This window comes from Adiantum capillus-veneris, chromosome 3 (assembly GCF_014529385.1).
Source record: "Adiantum capillus-veneris isolate H3 chromosome 3, ASM1452938v2, whole genome shotgun sequence".
Classification (NCBI taxonomy): Eukaryota; Viridiplantae; Streptophyta; class Polypodiopsida; order Polypodiales; family Pteridaceae; genus Adiantum; species Adiantum capillus-veneris.
In genome coordinates, this window is record NC_140933.1 from 119,733,561 (window position 1) to 119,751,094 (window position 17,534).

The window sequence follows — 17,534 nt, forward strand, 5'->3', positions numbered from 1 at the left end:
TCTCTGTTCATTTTTCAAATGATGTGTATCTCACACATTATTCAACAAGAAATCTCAGGGTCCATTCTTGCAACAGGTCAATATCCTTGTTCTCTGTCTTGTTTTCATCACATAATGTTCATTGCAATAAAGGCCAACATGAGTGAGGTACATGTGGGTGAGAGCAACAAGACAAGCACATAGGAGAAGGAAGCAAAGGGGATCTAGAGCTTGAAAGAGTTTCAATGGAGGAGATTCCACAAATTAGCAGCATAAGGTGAGGTAGATGTGGCCTAAAAAGTAGTAGATGCAGATGCCAAAGATGAGGAACACGTGGAATCTAAACAGGGGGCTTTGGAGTAACAAGCTACAAGTAAGCCTGCACTCTCGACATCCCCTCCTCACTCATCAATGTCTGTCTTTGCTTGCCTCATTGACATCATTTTTGATTTTTTGCTTCCGTTTAAGTTTTTTGTTGCTTTCTTGCATCTTTTAAAAAGCTTGTTTTTTTGATTTATTGCTATCAATATGCTAGAGGATATTCCATGCTTAAGTCAAAATTTCCATCTTTTTCTGCACGGTTCAATAAGATGAATTCACTCAATCATCCCACTCAATATTTTTTAAAGCTAGTTTTTTTTTAGCGCTATCAATATGGTATAGGATATTGCGTGCTTGATTCAAAATTTTCGTCTTTGTCTGCATGGTTTAGTAAGACGAATGCACTCAATCATCCCACAAAAAAAGGCTTTTCATCAAAATATTGCTCTTTTCCTTTTCAAGAGAAGATAGAACGTGACGATGCTCTTTTACCTGCTACGTCTCCCCAATTGCAAGTGCTTCAAGGCATCTAACTGTGAACCTTTTCTTTTAATCTACACCTTTTTTGTGCCCCGCAAGCATCAAGATTAGCATCATGAATCTTTCATTTACCTTAGAGAATGAGGAAAAAGAGTAGAACTTTTAAGGTCGTCTCCTTGATCTTGTTTGTCAAGTGACAAGAAATGAGACTTGTTATTTGGCCCAAAGCACAAGTATGCAGCTTGTGAGCAACTTATTTGTCTCATTGTAGGGGTGATAGCTTGTTAGGAGGACTATTTATGATGTATTAGTGAGTTGGACCATACCTAGTTACATGGTGTCTTTTGAAACGTTTCTAATTGCACCTATTTGTCTAGTTTCAACCTTTGTGATGATTGAAAGCTAGATTTCTAGAAATGTACTTGAGTGTGGGCTGGTCATGTTGAATCTCACGTTGATAGTTTTGCAATAACTTAGGTTATACACATGTATAGTCCATGTAGTGGATTATTTGAGATTTCCTATAGCTCTTTCTTGTCTAGTCAGAAACACATGCTCAAAACAAGTAGGCTTGCTCTCAATTGAGTACATGTGCATGTTTTGTGACAAGCGACATAAAGCAGGCTGAGGTAGTCATGGAGGAGTTGTTTTTAATGATCAAGTGAGTTAGAGTTCTCTACAAAATTATTCATCATTTAGTTTCTTTTAAAAAGGTCATGAGAAGATCTATCATTTCACCTTAGGGGCCTGTGAGACAGATAGCAGTGATGTGGGCATTAAAGATCAAATAAACCAAAACTGAGAGTTGGCTATAGATTGTAGAGTAGGCCTGGAGAAGACTAAAGAAAGATTTCAGCAAGCAGCAAACAGTGTGTTGGAGATGCTTGGCCTCACAACTCCTATGATTGTGGTGAGAGTTGCAAATTACGATAAGTACAATGGGATCATACTTGCATTAAAAGGTCCAATGCCCATGCAATTCTTCAATTGTTGATACAACTTGCATTGGTTGGTTGTAGCAAAATTGATTTCTCTCAAATCAACACACATACTTTGTATATGAAAATTTTGCATATTCTTTGCTGAGCATTTACATCACCCTGTTTTGTTGGTTTCGCATTTTGTAGGAAAATGAAACTGGTGCATAAGCCACTCCTCGAAAGTTTTTCACGTATACAAAACCTTCTATGGGCAAAAATAGCTATTAATGGGTAAGAAAGGGTTGAGCTACCTCATGATGTCCTAAGGAAAGGTCCAGAGTTGCATGCTTATGACAATGTTGTGACCATGTAAGCATGTTGGTGTACCCCATTGTCTACAAAGGGCTCATATGTGTGGAGAGTCCAGAGTGCAAATTGTTTGTTTGAACAACTGTCTAGAAGGTGCTATAAGCATTTCAGACCTATTTTCAAGGTGTTAGTCAAGAAAGACAAGAGAGACTTGAGCTTATCTTAAAATGTGACCCTCCATTTGGAAGGTAGTTTTATTGCTTGCAAATCCTTTAAAAGCATCTAGCTATATTTGGACCATGTCATCAAAGGTTTTTTGGATTAATTTTGCAAAAGTGCCATTTGAACTTGGGGGTCATGCAAATAGATGTCTCAAACAATTTTGTAAGAACACTTGAGGCAAAGCATAAGTTTTGGGGTGGGGTAGGTCACAACACACTAGGATTCATTATGAATGGGTCTGCCTTAGCACCTCTAGAGCCACAAGAGGAACTCAATGCAAAGACCTTTGTTTGGTTTTGCAGAATGGTGCATCCACAGGTTTCTGTATCATCTGGATAGTCCCCAAGGTGCATATAAGATAATGCCCCAATATAACTTATGCCCTCAGATTCTATCTTGTGTTATTAGTCCAGTGCTCAGTGTACATATCTCGATCTCTAGCGTCTCACAAATGGAAGCTGTGTGCGCATATTGTGCTTATTTGTTCTCTTCATTTTGTATACTCAAATGCAAGTTGTTTGCTTTTTGAATCCTTTCTTGAAAGTATCTCTTTCATTATTTGGAGCTTATACCTCATGTGATTTCCCAAGGAGAAGATTTGTGTGTTGAGGAAGAGAAGTCCTTTGACTCGTTGGCCAAATGCAATGTCCATATATTCATCAAGATTCTTACTACCTTTCACACAAGCACTCATGTTGGTCTTTGTGTTATCCCCAAACATGCTGAGGATTGCCTTCCTCCCTTGGAAATACTTACCTAGTCAGTTGTATGTTGGAGGCAATTTGTAAGTCATAAGAAGTTGATAGTTGGAGATGTTGCCCATATGCTATTGTATTTCTTAGGTATGCCTATATGTGTGCTCATGTGAGAGTAGTTGAGTACCTTCTCTGTAGTGTTTGTGTGTTGAACAATTGCTATTATATTTATCATCTTGAGCAAGGGTGCGAATGGGGAGCTGAGAGTTAGGGTTTGATGCACTAAGCATCAGCCGACTTCTCAATCTTCCAAAGTTCTTACTAGTGATTGCATGCACATGGGGTGATTGCGACTGTTCTCCATGCCGTATAGACACGGACCATGTGTTCTGTGTTTTACAAACCAAATCTAGTATTCTTTGAAGTTGTGATGTATCAAGCCAAGAAGAGGCTAAATTGTGGAGAGGTTGTTGTGATTTTTGGTGATGATAGAAAGTAGGAAGCTATGAACTTGGCTTATGAATGTGTGCAATTTGAGGAGATTCACAAAATTAGTGGTTGAATGAATTGGGATTACCTTAAAGTGCTTGCTATTGCATCACAATGTATGCAAGGTTGTATAATCAATAATGTCCAAAAATGTATTGTTTGATTTTCAAGCAAGAGTTTTGTGGATGTACGCTCATAGATTGTGGTCAAGAGTCAAGACAAGAATATGGAAAGAACATGGTCATGTGTCTCTATATTTGCATGGTTGGCGAGTGCTATAATCCCATGTCAAGATGTCAATGGATTCCTAGAGCTCGGGTGGGCATTAGCTATGGATATCCATGGTCGGGGTTTAAATTGCAGATGTCGAGATAGTATCTGCTGTGCTTGTATTTTTTGAGTATAGGTAAGTTTTGAGGTAAGTTATTGATTCCGAAATGGCATGATCTGGTCTTCTTTTGCTATGTGTTTGGTACCTCAACTGAGGAGGTCTATGCATGCTACACCTTTCGTGTGGTAAGCTTGAGGCCTGTTATGGTGTATGCTTGGAGTAAACCAAGATGCCGCAAGTTATGTATGGTCATATGTAAGAGGATGCATGTAGATTTGTGGATTATTTTGAGATTGGTTGCATATTTGTGGATGAGTTTGAGGTTGGTTGCATATTGTGAGGGATTTGAGATCCATGTATTATGCTATGGATTTTTGGTTTATGCTTACGTGATGAAGCAAGAGTATGGCTTATGCAATTTGAAGCATATGAAAAATCATGGGATTCAACAGCCATTGTAAGCTTTGATGTAGTCAAGCAAGTTTTCTTGATGTAGTACAAGAGAGTGGTATAAGAAAGTAGACAATGCAAGTGAAGCATGGCCAAGATGGTCACATTGTTGACATGTATGCACAATGGTTTTGAAGCCTCAAATGGTCGTTGAGTGTATGACTATGATTCCTAGTCAACTTCTTGCAAAGTCCTATGATTGGAAAAGATCAAGAATGGCAATAACACTCTAAAGGCTAACATAAGTGATGATTTTGAGCACGTTGATGTTGAGTCTCTTATGACTAACATATATAGTGTTTATAAGATTGGAGACGGGGATGGCTCTGATGCTAGCCTAGATGTGGATGTTTACAATCATTTGGATGATGAACTTTATGACAAGAAGAAAGATGGCAAGATGAATTCATGTATAATAGATACACGTCTGAGAAGGTGGTGAGAGAAGATGCTATGGTTGAATGTATACCTCTTTCTTATGATGCTTTTGTACATGATCAAAATCTAGTGCAAGGTGAGAATGTTATCATCAAAATCCTAGTGGTACAGAGCGATGTATGTTGTGAAGAATCTTATCATGGCTTTGTAATATGTGATGAAAATGGATGGGGTTTTAATGAAGCTATATTAGACAAGAACTTGGCTAAGGATGAGTATTTCCAAAAAGCATAGTAATGATTGCAAAAGCTAAAATTTTGATTCTATTTGCTACAAATCTCGATTTTATTTGCTACACCGGTAGTGAGAGTTTGCTTCTTTCTTGCTACTTGGGATTGTAGCTTTAGTTTTGGAATCCCTACCAAGCTCCTGGCTTTTGTGATGTTAAGCGTAGGGCTACAATAGGGGAAGATAGAGTGAGAGTGTTCGCAACAAGCTAACTCGGATATAATTTTTCAGAGCTTTCATTGTAAAAACATCTATTATTTTGATGAATCGAGAATATTGTAACTTCTACTTTCCATATAAACTCTATAAATGATGAGCCGAGGCTACAAGCTTCCAGATTGTATCAATCTGTCTTTAGTTAGAGCTCGTAGATTATTAGTTTTGACCACCAAAAACCTTGGCTAAGGTATAAAAGCCAATTTTTGTAAGTTTTTTATAAGTTTTGGATAATAGAAACATAGCATGAGCTAACGGCTCTCACTTCTCTCCTTCTCGCGCTTCCTACTCCCTTGTGGGATGGATGTCTAACCTCACCATCCTATCTTATTGCAATATTAGCGAGAATCACGATTAAATTGTCAATCCATGGGATGAAGCTGACTCGACTAGTGCATAGAGGCTACAAGAGGTTGTCAATCTCTCGGAAAACAACTAACAACTCGCATCTAACTCAAGCTACACTCAAGTGACCGAAATCACCGAAAGCCAATCGCTCATCAGCAAACAAATCACATCCGTTACAACATCAAATGACATCCAAACGTAACAAAACTTCTAGGACATGTATATAAGACCTGAGCACACATGCTTATGGTCTCAAACCCCACTTTAGGTCAAGTTCCAAAATCGCGATTATTAACAGCAGTGGATTTTTGACCTAGTCTTTTTCGACCTAGAATGCATCTAAATGCTTAGCAATGATGCCCCAATACCCCCCCTATGCTTAGTTTTTATTTGAAAGTGTAAATTCCTAGTTATGATGAAATTAGGCCGCGGGTCGGTGACGCCAAAAGCTACGAATTACTGTGAACTACTTACGTCAATGCGTAGAGCTCTTACTTGCAGTTGCAATGCAACAAACATGACTGCAATGTGACAATCGGGGAGGGAGTAGGAAGCACGAGAAGGAGAGGAGTGAGTGTCGTTAGCTCACGCTGTGTATTTCTTATCCAGAAACTTATAAAAAACTTACAAAAATTGGCTTTTATACCTTAGCCAAGGTTTTTGGGTGGTCAAAACTAATAATCTGGAGTTCTACCAAAGCTGGGTAATGACAGGTTGATACAATCTGGAAGTTTGTAGCCCCGGCTCATTAATTACAGAGTTTATCCGAGAAAATAGGAGTTACAATATTTCCCATTTATCAAAATAATAAGTATTTTACAAAGAGAACTCCAAAAAATGATATTCGTGTTAGCTTGCTGCTAACATTCCCCCCCTCCTCGCCTGTGTCGTCCCTTGACACAGCTTTATGGGCTGAAATAGTCTTCAGGCTGGCGGCTGGCGAGTCGGTCTTTAAGCGCATTCAGTGCCTTTGGTATCTAATTTTTCTTTCTTTATCTGGCACTTGCAAAAACGGCATGGTCACTCTGTTCTTCAGCTCCACCACTGAGTAGCCTACAAATCTTGAGGTGACGTTGCTGATCATTGGCGCAAATATCTTCGTTCGCCAAGTGAAGAATACCGTGTAGGAAGCTTCCTCGAATGCCAACATATTATGTGATGGCAAGAACATACACCGGGCGTAGAAGTTATAGAGTACTTCTTCGAAAGGGTGACCACTGAGATCATAGCTTAACCCTTTATTTCCCTCGAGGAATGACATCCACGGGGCGCCTGCTTGCTCTGGCTCATGAAAAACTTCAATTCAAGTGAGCACCATTCGGCATATCTTATATAACATTGCGCAAGAGAGATCCGGTAGACTCTTGAAGAAAGACATGGTGCTCGTTAGGGTTTTCACCATGTACTCTTCTGTTGCTTGTCCTTTCTCTGGAGCTAGCAGTCTTGGGTAGTTCAGCCAGGTTGGCCTCTTCTTTGTTAGTGCATCATGCTCTTGCCATGTCCTTACTCTGGATACATGACAAAAAGTGGGATCTCTTTGTAGGGTTGCAGGTGCTCTTGTGAACAGAATCAAATACCTCGGATTCTTGTTCAAGTAGCTCAACCTCCACTTTGGGTGGTCTTTATATGCACCATCTTCGTGCATGTCTTTGTAGAGCCTCTCTTTTACTTGTTGTAATTCCACTTTTATGAGAGGGTATGGCAGGGATTGCTGATGCCATTGCGCATTGATCTGATAGGGAGTAAGTTGAGTGACGTTGACAGAGTGAAGAACTCTCAACTCCCAATCCATCGCGGCCTTCCACTGCTCATCCACCTCTTATGTGATCTTTTCTTTCAATGCGTCCTCTTCAGCTTTTGATAGCTGGACCATAGGCACTGTGTTTGCATCTCTAATGTTAATATGAAAATCCTCCTCACCACTCAGCTCTGTTGTGGACTGTGTCTCAAATTCAGCAAATGAGACTTAGGGTATATCTATTTGTGGCTGCTCTAAAGCCCGCTCTGAAGGGCCTGCCTCTTCCTGCATTTTTGGCTTTCCTTCTCTCAGAGTTGGTTAACTCTCTTGAGCTCAGCTATTTTTTTTAGGAGCTCTTCTTCTCTCTGGACCCGCATCAAAGCCAGGTCTCTGCGCTGTGATTGCTCCAGCTTTAACTCCAACTCGAGGTCCTTGTTCTTTTTCTCTAGTGCCTTGTATATTTCATATGTCCCTTTGATCAAGGCCACGACTAGATGCTCTCTGATTTGCCGTAAGAAGATTGCCTGGTCATTTATTCTCTGTTCGGAGTATTGTAAAGAGGCTTTTGGCAACATCCAACTGCACTTGAATCTTTTGAGCTAACAGGGTTTTCGTCAGAAGTTCGTTTGTAACGTCTGTCAGCTGTTCATCTTTCGCTTTGCAAGCGTCTGATAATTTTGTGAGCAAATCACCTAGCTCTTCCATGTCGATCTCTTGCTAGCTAATGTTGTTCAGCTTCGGCTTCCATCTCCTGCACTTGCCGCCGAAGATCGGTGATGACGTTCATTTTGTCTTCTAACTCTCCTTGGAGAGCATCAATCACCATCTCGAGTTCTTTAGCCTTTGAGCTGCGGCTAAGTGCTGCTGATCGAAGTCTCTCTCCGTCATAACCTGCATCTGCCTTGCATATTCATTAGTTTGCAGTATGACCTCATCATTAGACTGCCAATCCTCCTGTCTTGCCAGTTGGGTTGATGGGGCTGCAGCCTCATGTGTGTCTTTTGGCTGTGTCGTAGCTGTTGGTTCTTCTTGCGTGGAAGTAGATGGTTTGTATTCTTTTTCTTTGTCCTCCTGAGGCTTTGTGGATGCCTTGGCAATTTCTTCTGAGTGGAAGTAGAGGGTGTTTGCTCAGGCTTTATGGTCTCTTTAGGTGCAGGACTCGCTTCCTTTTCTGGCTCAGGTTCTTTCACTTGTTGCTACTCTTGTGTAGTAGCCTCTTGTGTAGTGGTAGCCTCTTGTGTCGATTCATCTGTCTTTTGCTCTTCAGGATTTTGCGTAGCTTCAACAACTTTCTCTTGTTCCGACTCTGCTTCTTTCTCTTTTGGCTTCTCTTGCCAATCAGCCTCTTGTGCAGATTCCGTTTCTTTGGTGGACACAGATTCTGTGGCCTTCTCTTTCTCAGGTTCAACTGCTTTAATTGGCTCTTTTGCGGTGTCTTTACCTGCAGGTGATGGTGGTGGGCTTGGCATAGGGTTTTCTTGTTCTTCAGTAGACGGTGAAGTGGGTCGGGGAGACCCTTGACCTTGGTCGTATGCTTCTTCCCTAGCTGTTTCCTCGGCTTGTCTTTGTTCCTCCACCTCTTTGGCTTTTCTACCCGCTTCTTCGGTTTCCTTCAGCTTGAGGGCTTCGGCTTCTTGGTACATTTGCTCCAAAGTCTCTGTTGGATCTTCAGCCTCTTTTGTGGTGTGATGCTTCATTATTGGGCCTTTAAGTCCACTAGACACCCATTTCTCAGGGTCCTTCCCTTGTGCTTGTCGACTATGCTGGTAGGTGTGTTTTTCTCTTTCAAAGCAAGTTTGTTTTTGCACGGGCTCTTCTTGGTGGGCGGCCACAGATTTTCTCTTCATCTCCTCTCTACAAGCTCTTTTTTCTTCATTATCTGAACTCTCGCTGTTGTGCCTTTCGGACGAGCTTTCAGCCGACTCTTCATCTGATTTATAAGATCTCTTTCCCGACCTTGTAGCTTTAGGAGACGATTGTGTTGCCAATATCCATGTGTTTTGGTTAGGGGCAGGTGGTAGATTGTCTGCCATGGTGATGGCATGGTACGCTATCCTTGTCAAGACTTCTGGCACACCCAAGTAAGTGATTTTTCCTTCTTTCTTGGTGCCCTTCAGAGTGGTCAGGACATACTAAGCGTGCATCGGTTGCCTGGTTGTTGACTTGAGAACTTGTGTAAAAGTAGTGGCAACCGCGTGATTTGGTGTAGTGTACTGGGAGTGTACCTTGGTGGCCTTTTTGCCAAGAAGTGGAAGTGCTGATGGTATAACCGGGTTGGCTCTTCCACTTGTTTGTGAATCAAATCTGCAAAAGTAGCTGCGACAGTCTCTTTGGTAAAAGTTCCTGTTGTTTTCCTATCCCTTGCTCGCATGGTCATTCCTTCTGTAGGCAGTCTGAGTGCCTCTGCCACTATATCTTTAGTTATGACCACTTCCACCTTGTTTCCTTGAGTGTCATATATTTAGGCTGTTCCATCTTCTTTAATTGCGGATAAAAGCTCGTAAGCTTTCTGAAAATCCATTCCGCAAGGCTCCTGTTCATAAAAGTCTCTAATTCCTAGCCTGCGGTTGGCTTCTTTGGTCTCGGGCTTTGCGAAAACATCATATATATCTTTAGGTAGGAGTTGAAACTCCACCTGATGTCCCTCTTCACTCTTGAATCTGTCGGTGAAGACTGTGGTATGATGCTCTTCTAACTGTTCTTTGGAGAGATAAGCTGCCTTGGCTGCTTTGACTGAATTGGGGTCTAGTTGATATGCGGTCAGTTCGTGCAACTTTTCCTTTTAGTTGAGCTTTTTCTTGGCCCTCTCTGCTGCTTGCATGGCTCATGTTCAGTGAATAGAGTGCACAATTAGCAGATTTATCGAAATTTTCTCTGAAATGTCCTTTAGTTTGAAACGTTGACAATTTTTGTCCCATTTGCTTCAAATCAATTTCTGAACAAGCATAGATGCATAAAAACATGCAAGGAACAAAACTGTAAAGTCAAAACAAATTTTTTCAACGAAAGTAAATAATCGCAATTATTTACAGCTGAGTATTTTTTTCAACTTTTTGCAAACTTGGCTTCATAGGCTTAAAGTATATACCAAATACATACTCTGAGTGAAATATGGGCTCATTTGGATGCATAGGGTGAAAATGGTACCAGATTTTGGCTTTAGGTCTTTGAAACAATAGATATAAAGGAAATTTGAGATTTTGAGCTCCAAATTGGTTGAAACTTGGCTAGTGGGCTTAACAAATCATGTACTTTGGATGTATGATGGAAAAATATCAAAACTCCCCAATTTTGGCTAGAAAGTAAATAATCAAGATTATTAACTTTTCTACCAAAATCAACATTTTTTGGTAGAATTTGGTTCTAGCATTGTATAGACCCTATGTATGAAAGATGAGGTGATTTGGATCAAAAAATGTTGTTTATAACCCAAAAATTGGCTTGCAAAGACTTCTTTGCGTTTTCTGGCAATTTTCCAAGTTATAGGTGCTCATTTTGGCTCATACTTGATTTTTGGCATGTAATAGGTGTGTACACCTGATAGGTGAGGTGATGTGACAATTTTCAAGCAAAAATGATGCAAAACTAAATAATCCTGATTATTTACAACAATGACAAATTCTTTGCAAAACTTACAACTTTTGACCTAGACATATTCTATACACCTAAAACAAGTCCTAAATTGAATATGGTCAAGTATGGTCATGCCGGCATCACTTTGTGCTTTGTCGACTTTGAAATCACCGTTTTTTGTGACTACACTGCTTGTTGGGTTGGTAAGTCAACTTTGAGGCTTTGGACTTGTCCGCAACATAGTCGTGAAGAAACTTGTCCAATTCTGGCTCGTTTGGAGTCAGTTTGATCCCGTAAGTCGAATTTGACGCTTTGTAACCTTCAAGCCGTTTTCTGCTTTTCGAGGGCTTTGCTTGATTGATTTCACTAAACCAATCATATACATTGTATATGAACCTCGTAGGCAAGCTATCTGTGGAGTCAAATCGGAATTCTGGCATCTGCCAAAAACCTAGCTTTTCTAATGGGGACCCCCTCAACCCTTGCCGAATGGTCAATTGATGGTATAGACAGGTTCTATTATGTTAGGGCATGCTACAGTTCAAATCCCATCTGATTTGGTCGAGTTGGCAGGCCGCTATGGTCAGTTTTTGGTCGTAGGTCTTTGTGCACTGCTCGGTTTCTAGGGTTTTTTCTAGGGGTTTAGACTAGCTACCGGCCGTACAAAATGGATCATTGACGAGTAAAGAACTTACCCCTCATGTCTCGTGTGGGACGGTGCTAAAAACGGGCAATTGTGGACTCTGGAAAAGACGCACGAAAGAGGTAGAAGCTCTCTCTGCAAAGGCTGCAAGTGGAAATGAGGTGGTTTTAGCCTACCTTGGATATCTATACCCGGACTTCCTGAACCAATTTTCCCCAGATTCCCCCGTTAGTTCTACTAGGCCATGAAATCTATGTTAGACTAAAAAATTTCCCTGATCGGATTCCCGTAGCTCATTCTGCAAGAATTTTACAAAAGTAGGCCTGGCCGCTTAATTTAGGCTTCCCGCTTCCATCTTCTGATTTCATTGAAAATTTTTGTGCATATCCACCTTATCTTTCTGATCGCCATCGTGTCTTCCGTTTTTCCATCCGAGCCTCTTTGCTATTTATTATTAATATTTGACCTGAAAATAACAAAATGCTCTAAAAAAGTAAAGTGAAAATCCAATAATCAAGAAAATCCATTAAAAAACACAGCTTTATTGTTTTTTGTTGGATTTTTCTATTTTTAAGTCTCATTATCAATAAAAATGATGAAAAATACCCAAAAATGACTATTTTTTGATGATTTCTGATAGTATATACACTATTTACACTCATCGGGAAGATATTATCAATGAATTTTCCCTTGATGATGAATTATATGGGCATTATTAGGTAATTTTGCAAAAAAAAATCACACGTTAACATCGAACTTTTTCCTCCCTCTTCAAACATTGCCCTTAATTACTTAGTACTTAGTGCCCTTCCACCCCTCCTAGATGGTGTACTCCGGGACGACTGTGTGCATGGGTTGAACAATCATGTCAATGCATAGTTGTGGTTGGCTCTACCATGCTTTGAAGATCAATGCAATTCAAACCACTATAGTGTGCAAAAGCTGGGTCTTGAGAAATTAACTCAAGGGTTTCTGGTGTCGAGGTTGGCTGTTGATGTCTTTCAAAGAGCAAATCTTGTAGCTTGTATGCTCTCTGTTTGATTGAACCATCAGGATGCTTCAACACATTGATTGCTTGAGCTGGTGGTAGCACTTTTGTTTGTTGTCGAGCTTTTTCTCGCCATTGGTAGCTTGGTCTGCTTGGTGCTATATGGTGTGGTGGAGTCTTTTGAGACTTAACTCGCCATTGCTTGATTGGTTTTACGGTTGGTGGAGAAGATAAGTGCTCCTTTTTCCTCCAAACCATCTTCATGTTAGGTTCCTTGCTCTGAGATACTCGTCTCTGTGTTTTTACCCTTGGAACCTTCTTTTGTTTTGTCGGTGAAGTTCTAGGCACCCAGATTTGAATCGGCTTATCCTTAAGTTGTGCTTTTGGTACCCAAATTTGCCTGACTCCTTGCATGCTACTTGTAGTATTTGCTTGTCGAGGGGATGGAGAAGATTGACTACTTCGTGGTTTGGTCTGCTGATTGCTTCTTTTCCATTCCTCCTTGCTTGGTGCAATTGGAACACTGAGTTGCCCGCCTTTAGGTGATAGCTTTAGCTGATTTGTATCCCAATCTGGTACTGCTTTTTATGTTCGCATCCAGGGAATTCCAAGAATCATCATCTCATTCATGTGTTCATCTGGTAAGCATACAAACTGATGAGGACATGAACATTCACGTTCAAGTTGACTACTCCCAATGTTGGGGTTGGGTTCTTGTTGCATCCTTTGATTGTCGCTATTCCTGTTGTCAATGCTTGACTTGTTGCCTTTTTGTACGTTTGCTATAGGGTGATTTTTTGCCGCTTCCTGAGATTGAGCTTAAGTCACGACTTTGATTGGAACTATTGGCTCATACTTTAATATGCTCGTGCATGGTAGAATTCCTATGACATTTACAATTGCCTTCCCAAGATTGTCAGGGTTCTTTGCACAGTTTTGAATCAAGTCGTCTCTCCCACACCTGTCACAAAATCTAAAGATTTTCATTTGTTGACCTTTATGGAGATGTTCTCTTACCCAATGGTCACCTCCACATTCATAACATGGGCCCTTGGGACAAACTGCTGATGGTGCCCCGTTGGCTGGCCTGCCCTCAGCAGGTAACCCCTAGGCTTGTACTTCACGTTTGCTATGAACATGAGTGTATTTTTGTCCATTGTGAATTGATTTCTCTTTGTTTGAGACACCTATGAAGTTTCAGTAGTTTCATTAGCTCTAGCCCAAAGCGGACTCTCGTAAGGGGTATATGCTACACCCTCAATCTCCCTCATGTGACCTTCAACTGGCTCTTCATAATAAACAATTGGTGACATCAATGGCTAAGTTATGAGAGACTCTATTGACTGTGCATAATGCACAATGGCCCAATTATCATGAGGTAAAGACGGTTGTTGCCCCAATACTGGTTGCGGTTTGTCCCCTCCCTGTATCGCGTTGTTAGGTCCAATCTGGTACCTTGGAGGTGGTGGCAATTGTTGTACTGTCAGTGTTCCCAAGGGCCTTTCCCTCACCTAATTTTGACTGTAGTAATACTCACTAGTGTCATGGTTCGTGTATTTTTCTCTATGGCACACCACTTCAACATTCGTGGCGCATTGACTACTTGTGGTTGGTGCGATCTCATATTCGGATTGGCCTAAAGGTCTGATTCATTCTACGGGCCACTTCCTCGACCAACTAGTCCATATTTTGTGTGATTGAAGCATGAGCACTACATTTGGCAGTAGACTTACTGATTGTAGAAGAGGCACTGCTTGTATTGGTCTCTACATCCTCAGTTACCTCACTGTATGTTTTGCAATGCCACTTGCTCTGCTCTTAAGACTTGCTTAAAGATGAAAACATGAGCGTATGGATCTCTAGATCCACTTTACTTATTTGGCACACACTTAGCCACTTAAGAAGGTAGCATTCTTTGAGTTTCTACTACCATACTCAACATTCTAGGTTCTCCCACCATTATATCTCTCGTCTCATATCCACTGACATGTGCTCTAGAAGGAGTTCGATCCTTCGGGTCTTAAATCCTGGCTTTCACTTCTGATATCCCGCACTCTCATGCTGAAAATTGTGTCTGCATGTCACTAGCTCGATGTGTAGACATGGGAACCCGAGAATCTAGGGATCCCATGTAGTCAACTAAATGAGTCTTCCACATGAGATTTCAGAGGACTTGCTCTCATAGTTTTCAATTTTATGGTTTCTGAGACTGCAGGTATGAGAACGCTAAGGGCGACATAGTACTGATGGAGTGGGCCCCCAAAGTATGTATATTCATTGAGCTCATTACAAATGTCAAATATCTCTGACCATACTTGTCTAACATGATTATTTATGTATCTCTCTCAACTTCAACCGTAAATACGTACAAGTATTTCTGCTCAATTAACTCCCTCACATTGGGCTCCTCACACATAGTAGATCATTTTCTCTCCGTTATCATACTTATATAAGCCCACATGCGTGTTTTCAATGTTGATGCGTGTAGCCACATTTACTCTTTTAAGATTGGCATGTGGAATATCCAGCTTAGGCGGCTTCTCTTCAGGCTCTACATCAACTTTTTCTTTGGTGCCTGTTAATACCCACTTGTCCACAATAAAAGGGTTAAGCACAACTATATATATACTTACCTCTTCATCAAAATACCGATTGCCACTATAATCTACAGGCACTAAGCTCACTTAGCCTCCCTTCAATTTTAACAATAACGATCCATTTGAGCACCTTGCTCATTCTCGACTGATATTGCAAGTGCAAATTTTTTTGGTTTGGTGCAGGTTGTGATGGTCTGCTCCCATTTCGGTTTCTTCTTTAAAACTCACTCTTTTGGATCCCTCAGTCATATAGGTGTATGACCTTTTTGAAGAGGTATCAGAAAGACTCTCCTCCAAGATTGGCTCTAAGGTGGATATGGTCCCTTGATTGACACTACCCTCGATTGAAATATGGATGATTGGTCTCTATTACTAGGGTTTCTACTTTGATAAAGTTTGCCTAACCAAAAATACATCAAGAAAACAAAGCTTGCAAAACCCTGACCTGTTACCTTTTATCGTGCATTTAGTCCTCCGACCAAAAGTGGCTCACCGCAACTATGATCCATAAAACATGTACAACATTCAGTTGGGGGTTGTAGCTTTACAACCATTGGGTTAGTCAAAATCTACCAGAATTAGAACTTTTGACACAACTCCTATTTTACTTGTAATTTGCACAATCCAACTCCAAAATGAATTTTGACAACACCACTATGCTCTCAATGACTAGTGGTATCACTGCTACCAATCTGGGAAATTTATGTGCCAGGGGTTCATGGATCACGATTCATATACTCTAGTGGAGCTATGTAGGTTCTTATAGGATACGTACATGATATGCATGCAGGCTCTAGCAACAATGCGCATATTTGTGGCTATCACTAGGGCGGATATAGTTGCATGCATACACTCCAAGAGAGCGAGTGGAAAGTTCTTGATGCCAAAGCTAGATCCACCATTTGTGTACATCTTGCAGAGATAGTGTATTTTACTATTGTTATTGAAACTAATTTCTAAAGCCTTATGGGATAAATTATGCAATATATATAAGAGCAAGAGTGCAAATAATAAGGCTTACTTGATAAAGAAGCTATTTGATCTCTCAGAGGGGGAGGGTCACTATATGTAAAACCTACATAGCATGTACGTTCCGAGAATATTTATAAAACCCCTTAGCTATGAAATTTATGCCAATAAAAGGGAACAATCTCCTATTCAATCTATAATTTTCTTTTTAGGATCATTTTTTCAACCCCCTTGTGTATGTGAAAATGTGAGAAAACATAGAATAAAATAATCTCTGCTACTAAACCCACGTGATAGGCATTCTTATTTTAGTGACCCCCCCAAGTTTGAACTTCATATGAGAGAAGGTGGCACAATTTTTGGAAACTTAAATGACTTTAATGTAATCTTCAGTAAGTTAATGTCACAGGGACTTATGAAGAGGTGTAGTCTATTTTCTTGTGATGCTCTCTGCCTTCCTCATGGGACACTTTATATAGAGCCATAAGTAATCCTATGCCTAAGGGCAAGTTGGTCTACAATGATTTAGTCGGTAATCTATTCATTGAAGAGATTCAATTTGTTAAGCCTACCAAGGGTGGTGATGCATATGTTGCTAGCTCACAAAAGCACCGAGGTTGCATGTTTTATTGTGCCAAGTCTAAGGATCATAAAAATTTTGCAAAAAATCTCATGGTTCCATGCAAAATGTAGAATGCTACTATTAGGCGTGTGATGAAGGATTGTAGATCATGACAAAGAGACATGAAAGCATCTCAGGATGCTGACAGTGACACAAAGGGAAAGGCTAAGCTTGAGGAGATCAACATGGTTGTCATAAAAACTAATATCTAATTCTCCCAAATGATTTTCTCATGTTAAACTGATCATTTAATATGGGGAGGTACCATGTGAGTAAAAGCTAGAATATTGGTAAGGCTACCAGACCAATCTCAGTAGGGATCCAAAGGAGGGAAAATAGGGATCCACAGTGGGACAGTCCGCAAAACAGAAATGTGCATCAATGGAGCTTAAAAGACCTAAGGTTTTGCTTCATTAATACTTCCATAGGCTAAGGTTCCAAAATTTCAATTAAAAAGTCCAAATGGTCAAAGTTGGGAAAATCGGATGGTGGTGGGAAGACTCAAAAGTCTTCCCACATCCCTATCAAGGAGGGGGCAAGCCCTAAGAGTAGGGGAGGGGAAAGAAACACACACACACACTCCAACGCTTCCCCCAAAGGGAATACTGGACACATGGCAGACTACTAGCCCAGTTGCCCCCAATCTTCCCTCAAATCCTATTGGATGGCCATAGAGGTGGACCAATGAGAATTAGGCTAGAGTAAAATTAGTCTAATTATTTCTAAAATTCTTGATAAAAGAACTTATAGGAATTAAGCTCCCCAAAAGACTATTGGACAGTCTACCAAGGGGTCCAATGAGCATCAAGCAGCACAATGGCTTGCCTGATTCCTATTGGCCAAAAGACTAAAAGGTCCAATGAGAGTTTAATAAATTATTTTAATTACCTAAAGCTCTCACAAAAGGGGAAAGGGGGACACATATCACAAGGCTATCAATCATGCTTCTAATTTGTGATTGACTAAGCTTTGCAGGAG